The following is a 7,464-nucleotide window of genomic DNA, read 5'->3' as shown; positions in this document are numbered from 1 at the left end:
ATCCTGAGCACCTTATTCGAGACGGAAATATCCAACAGGAATTGTGATCTTACAACCCTTCAGCTTTCCAACAACTTACATGCGATCTACGCAAAGATATCCTCACAAAGGATGACATAATGTTTTCTGAAAGCATTTTCTGAAAACAGTGTACAATCGCACGGATGAGCATAACATTACATTTTCGGTAGTATGCTTTTTTTTTTTTTTAAATCCCTTTGATCTGAGTTACGGGTGGGTTGTCATGGTCCGTGGTATTGAAAAGATAGAGACCTTTTCAGCTCTTTCCTGTACAGCATACCTCTCTTCCAGAGCACAACATCAGGCACTGACAGGATGCGACATTACTTCAGACTTGCTTTGATGTGGCATGCAAAATGCCTAAGTAGTATGGGTCAGCAAACCAGAGCTCACTGACACATTAACTACTTTAATAATCGTGCTCATGTCCAGCAAGGACTGATGAGCAACAAGGTTTATGGGGCAGCCAGCGTCAACGAGGGTAGGCATCATCTCGTCATAACGTGGGAGCAGATCATCAGAAACCACCCTATCTGCTCAAGCGGCGCTGTATCAACATTTTGAAGATGAGTGCTGCTGCAAGTGAGTTTCTACTGGAATCATGACAGCATGGGTCATGATGTGATCCCTGACTTCAGGGAGTGGAGCTGGAGGAAAGATGGCACAGGTACATGGCGATTACTAGTACTATCAGCCACTCTCCGCAATGCTTCAGAACCAAATTTCATTCTTCTGCACCACAACTGTTTCAAGGTATGCATTGGGAGGTGGAAAACATGAAAATGGAAAAAAAAAGATAATGAAATGAATGAATGAATGAATGAATGAATGAATGAATGAATGAATGAATGAATGAACGAAGGTGAAAATGCACAATGTAGAGCAGTTGTCAGACGAGCCATGGTCAGTAGTTTGATATTGCTGCAAACTTAGAGTGGGGGTGGGGGAGGGGATTGAGGGCCTATCTGACGGGAGGAGACATTGCCGCAATACCAGCGTCTCGAAGAAATTATTTCCAGGGCGACGTCCATGACGTCTTCAAACAAAGGGACAACTTATTTGCTTGGAAGTCACGGGGATGTTGGCACGGCTTTTGCAGTCGCAGGGACTTATCAGAGACGTCTTTTCTCAGCGACTTCCCCCATTCGTCGCCATTATGTTATTACGGTCTCCACAAGATGCGGGGACATCTCGAAGCTGTTGCAGACAAATTTAGTCCCCACGACATGGCCATAGTAATGGAGACTTCACATAGACGTCTCGGAGAGCTGGAAGACGGAAATAGTTTCAAAAAATCAAAAATGTTCGATTCTCCTGTGAATCCCGGAGATTGGGCTCGTCTCCAGATGCGTCGTATATAGAGATGTTGAGGAGAGTAGAGTTGCAACCTATAGTCTTCAGACCAACGAGATACCATTTTATAAAGTCTTGTGATATCATACCAATTTGCGTCCAAGCACTTTGGATAGAATCTTAATAGACCCTAGAAGGTGTCATGAAAGTTTTACTATAGCATATCTAATCTGTACCCTGTTGGTGTCACTGTGGCACCTGTGAAATATGCTTGTTCCCTAAATGGCGTTACCAGGACCGTCATGTTCTCTGAACGGCATATTTAGCTGTGGAGGCACATTTCCTATATGGACGTTAGAGTCGAACTTTCTTACACAAGTTCGAAAATAGCAAATTGATGCCAACCTGATGTTCTTACAAGTATTATGATATCACACAGAAATCATCTTTTAAGGAAAACAATCTGTCTGACATAAGTTTACCTCAGATATTTCTTTTATTGTACCAGACAACAGTGAGTCTATTCTCTTTCTCTTTTTTATATCCAATCCTATGCATTCATACCGGCATATGCACCCAATCAATCGCAATATCAAACCAGGGAGCGTTTTATTGTTTTATTATTGCATTTCCATCATGAAGTACAGTATGCTTGTGTCCACGATGGCGTGTGTTGTACCATAGTCTCATTTCCCCCTTTTTGTTCTTTTTCTTTCTTTCTCTTTCCTTTTTCTTCTTTTTTTTTCCTTCCTAAGTTAATTTCATGTCAGTTGACATTGGTTTCTTTGATTTTGTGTACGTATTTTTCGAGGGTCCCATACCCTACAAGCTTTGCTTTTTAGTGGGACCCTCCATTTCCATTCCAATCTTTGTATTAGGTATACCTTAGAAAGGAAATTCTGTTGTTACTTGTGACCACTTGTACGTTTTCTTTGAAATTGTTACAAACATGTTCTGTAAATGTATTGTATATAATTTCTGTTTATTCAATGGAAATGGAAATAAAATTGAATTGAATTGAATTTAATTGAATAAAAACTCTCTTAAACACGACAGATTTTTTTTTTCTTTTTTCATCCAGATGAGGGGTGATCTTCATAATTATTATTGCATTGAATTTAAATCTGAATTATGAATATCTACTGTGATTGAGGATCCCTGAACTGCAACAGAGAAATAAAAACACTTCTCTTTTTAGTGGCAACGTCAAGGACGCTGGTAATATAGAGAGCAACCCCCCCCCCTTATTGCTAAACTATTAATATATTAGGTAGCAATAGGATCCTATTTCTTATATATGTATGTTTTCATTGCATTCCTTGCAGATGAAGATGAAAATAATCCGATAATCAAATCTTGAAAACTTTTTGAAAGGGCATTACCCATAATTCAAACTAACTCTTTTGGCTGTCATTAAAGCAAATGCAAATATATTGAATTCCGCAAATATGACCAGTCGGTGAGGACATTTCTTCTTAGCGCCTGTAATGCAAAAATGATTAATGGAATGACTGTGACATGAACTATGATATTTCATAGCTTTGGACAGACCCTCACTAAAAAGCTTGTGTAGCCATATTATAACAGGCCATAATTGAAATGATGCAGAAAAAAAAAATCACCGTAAGTAATCATTAAAAATGAAATTGAAGGGTTACTATGAAAGTCTTCAAATTTAATTGTGAAATAAGGATCTGAGTAAGATCCCTTAAACCTAATTACTCTCAGAAAGGGATCTTATCATAATTCATGAGTGTATACCTAGTGATTGAAATCTTAACACGAAAGCAGATATATTGATGTTACTCGTGAGAAAGCCCACCTCTCCCTCTCTCACAGCCCTCAACAACTGCAATTCTATTAGCAGGGCTGGCATTCCTCCTATATTGACTATAGGCAAGCCATTTTCTAAATTACCTATTGTGAATATAATGGTTTGACCCCAAATGACCTTTAGGGAGACGTGGTAGGGAAAAGTTGACATCAGACCATAAAAATAACTTCAGAATCTAATTCCTTGACCTATAAAACCTCTAGAGCTGACTTTTCAATTCATTGTAACACTTTAAAGGCTTTTAATTGTTATACTGACCTTTAAACGTAAGTGGCAGCCATATTGGATTTTGCAAATATGTCGCCCCGGAGGGCGCCTTTCACAAGAAATACGCCTTCTTTTTTTTTTTTTTTTTCAGCCGTCGACAACTGCAATTCTATTACTAAGGCTGGCATTCCGGGAATACTGACCACGGGCAAGCCATTTTTTTCAATAAACTGTTATGAATACAATGGCTTGACCCCTATATGACCTTAAGGTGACCTTATAAGGAAAAATTTACTTCAGACCATGAGAACAACTTCAGATTCGAATTCCTTGACCCAGAAAACCTCTTAACCTGACTTTTCAAATGATTGTAACTCTTCTATGTTTTTAAATGCAAGTGACCTTTAAACCTATATGGCGGCCATATTGGATTTTGCCAATATGGCCGCCCCAGAGGGCGCCCTTCTTGGCGCCCATCAAAAATCGAAATAGTATGGTTTGGGCTACATGTGTGCCAAATTTTGGTGCTTTTGGAAAAATTTGAACCACAAATCCCTTGCGCCCCCACTAATCGTGGGACGCACAAGAACATGCATCATGTTATTGCACAATGCTCTCACCATGGCAGGGGGAATCCCCCCCCCCCTTCCCGCTCGCTCCGCTCGTTCGATCTCGGTCGCGTTCATGATATTCGGTGTAATAATTAATACAAGATGTCCATTCGAATGATACCATTTTATTGCCAAATTGTTTAATAATAATCAACATCAAAATGTATTACTACCTTAAACAAGTGGGACTGTTTCAATTCGACAAAACGTGCAAAAACATGCATGAAATTGCACCATGCACAACATCAAAAAGGAAAGGTTCGCGCCATGGTAGGGGGAATCCCCCCTCCCGCACCATCCTCCCCCCCCCCCCCCCCCCCTCGCTTGCTCCGCTCGCTCGGGTTCGGTCGCTTCGCTCCCTCGCATCTAACCCCCCACCCTCCCGCCAGGATCAAATCCTGGCTTCACCGGTTATAGGCCCAACTATTTAGTAGGCCTACACAGTGATGTCGCACAGGCGGAGCAAGAGCTGAGATACCACGGTTAAGTCATTCAATGATATATGAATATTTCTTTATCGTATTTGTTTTTTGATAGGAAAAATCCAAAATTTCACCAAAAGTTTGCACCAGATTGCCGAATTTCAAGTCTGAAAATGCAAAATTTTCCTCGTGTCGGAGGGGGGTATCCCCCTCCCACACACTCCCCCCGCTCCGTTGCTCGGCTCCCTTGGACAGATATTCCAACTCCAAGCTGCTGCCTCACCCAGCATCATTAAAATGGAACGATGCCCCTGGAGATGATGGCTTTATTGACTTAAATCAAGAAAATTGAAAAATACAATAGCTACGTGAAAATATCTACTGCATTATTACATACAAAGAAATGGAGATCCATCTTACCATTCTATTGATTTTATTTGAAATAAAATCAAAAGACAAATAGAAACAGCAACAAAATAGTCTTACTACTTTTAAGGTCTGATTTTCCGCCGAAAGTCGGCTGACAAGCAATAAAAAAGCAAACATACTGCATGAACAAAAAGTCGTCACACTTTTGCTGCCACTTAATTCCCTCCAACTTTATATTTCATGCAAAAGAGTGGGGGATGCAAACATTTGTTCCCTTTAAAGTGTGCGTGTGTGTGTGTGTGGGGGGGGGGGGGGCATGCAGCCCCCACCAAGCTTCTCTCCCCCCCCCCCCCCCCATCCCCCACAAGGCTGCGCCGGTCCGGTTATGGCCTTGTCAATTGTATTCGTGGTGATGATGACTATCGCCGACCATCCTCCCCACTCCTCAGTACGGATTTACGTCGTTGGTATAAATCCACGTGTTTCAGAAAAAAAACCAAAAAACTATGCAGTTTATGCTTACCCCATAAGACAAAGAGACTAATTTCACCTTCCACGTACTCGCACACTCCTTAGTCAAAAACACTGTATTGTTTTTACCGGACCCAAATTCTGGAATGATCTTCCCGCAGACTTAATCAAATGTTCTAATTATTATGTTTACATTTAAACAAAAATTAAAATCAACGTTACTTAATGAATATAACTTGCCTGATTAGAATTTTTTGATATGCTATCTGCAGTATCCTCATCCAATGTATGACGCATCAACCTGCAGTGTATGATCGATTTACCTCTGGTTTATTATCCCATTTATATAATCCCTACATCAGTATTTACATTTTGAAGTCGTTATGGACTTGATTCTAGATATGTGCTCGTATACTTGTGTATCTATATGCTATGTTTACACTGAGTTCTTATTCTGTGGTTTCTTGTTTTTCCTTTTTCTTTTTCTCCTCTTTTATTTCTTCTTCCCTTTGTACCTTGATTTAAATATTTTAGATTCCATATAGTTTCGTCATTATTACTGTGTGTCCTATCTCCATTGATTGCATAGCAAATTTACATTGGTAATTTTTTCCTGGAAGCTGCGCTTACAAACTTTGCTTTTGCGGTTCCATCATATTTCACACGTTATAGACAATTGTCTTATGTACATGCTGACACAGTTTCTATTCATGACCCGACTTATATCATATTTTGTATCTCGCTTGTTTGTATTCTTTTTGTGATGTATCTTGATGTCAAGTGAAATATGAAAATAAACGTGCTGGAACTGTTCACTGTGTCTTGAGTGTAAGACCAGTGCCGTTTCAGTTATTCAATTCAAGTATTCAATTCAATACGAATACCGCGAACCAATGCGGGCTGTTGAGATAAGATACAATATCTTTCACAATCGGGATCGGGATTGGACCTGAATGGGAATATTATAGTTCAGCTGACAATTGATTTTATTGTTTCGTTAACTTCTGCAGAGTGATTATAGGCCTACTATCCACAACCATCGATGATAGCTGAGGGTTGGCAGGTTTATAGGATGATGACAACGTGACCTGTGCAGTATTGCGAATGACGATTACGTTATCATCAGAGAGAAGTATCACCTAGGTCAGCCACAACTTCAGATTGGCCCTCCATTCATTCAACCTAAAGAAATTAATAGATTATTGAATCAACATGCTCGGCCTTCCCCTCCCCTTCCCCCACCCCCCCCCCCCCAAAAAAAAAACAAAAACAAAAACAAAAACAAAAACAAAAACGCATACAGAAGATCAGGGGCCCGTTTCATAAAACTTGTCATCAGTAACAACTACTACATTTCTATGACAAATTCGCTCTCAGCCAATCAGATGCAAGGATTTCAGCAGCTTGTCACATCTATGACAACTTGTCACTAATGACACGTTTTATGAACGGGCCCCAGATCATCGCCCCATCTTCCCTAGAAAAAAAAAAGAAAGATTAAGATAAATGCTTTCGCCTTCCTTTGAAATACATGAAGAAAATATGATGAAATGGGAGATAAAAAAAGAGGATGGAATCTTTTTGAATGCTAACATGATATACGTTCAATATAAAAAAGTTGGCCGAACTGATAGTACTGCTTATATGTTTGCATTCATAACTGCATAGTATGTATCTTATGCCTTTTTATTTTAAAATGTCGTTATCTCATGGGGTATTGAAAGTTTGGTAGGTTTGGCTTGATTTATTGTTTTATTTAACAGTATTTAACATAACCGATATACACACTCCCCTAAAATAATCTCACTTAACGAAAAAATAAGTTTTAAGCAAAATCAATTCGCAGGGATATTGCTACACTTATTGACAAACTTCTATGTGGAAAATAATTACAGTGATCTTTATAGTCATGTAGGAGTGACAATGGTCACTTTTCAAAAGTCACAAAAGTTACTTTTGTGGGGTTCAGCTTCCGGTGAATGTTTTAGTGGTGTTGTTATTTCATGATTCATTGTACCACCACTCCCTTATTCAATATCAAGAGTATAGTTTTGCAGTTTTTACTCCATCTTTAAAGTGTACGTGCTTACTCAATGAAGACACAACTACTCTTTCTTATTCTAACTCGACATGGGTTGCTAGATCTTGGCTGCATTATCTTACAACAATCCTAAACTAAATGGATTTTGCAGTTTAATGAGAGTTGACACAGCTATTTTCCTCACAAAAAAAAAAA

The sequence above is a fragment of the Diadema setosum genome, chromosome 19 (genome assembly GCF_964275005.1).
Source record: "Diadema setosum chromosome 19, eeDiaSeto1, whole genome shotgun sequence".
In the NCBI taxonomy this organism is placed as follows: domain Eukaryota; kingdom Metazoa; phylum Echinodermata; class Echinoidea; order Diadematoida; family Diadematidae; genus Diadema; species Diadema setosum.
This window is presented reverse-complemented; position numbering follows the sequence as displayed.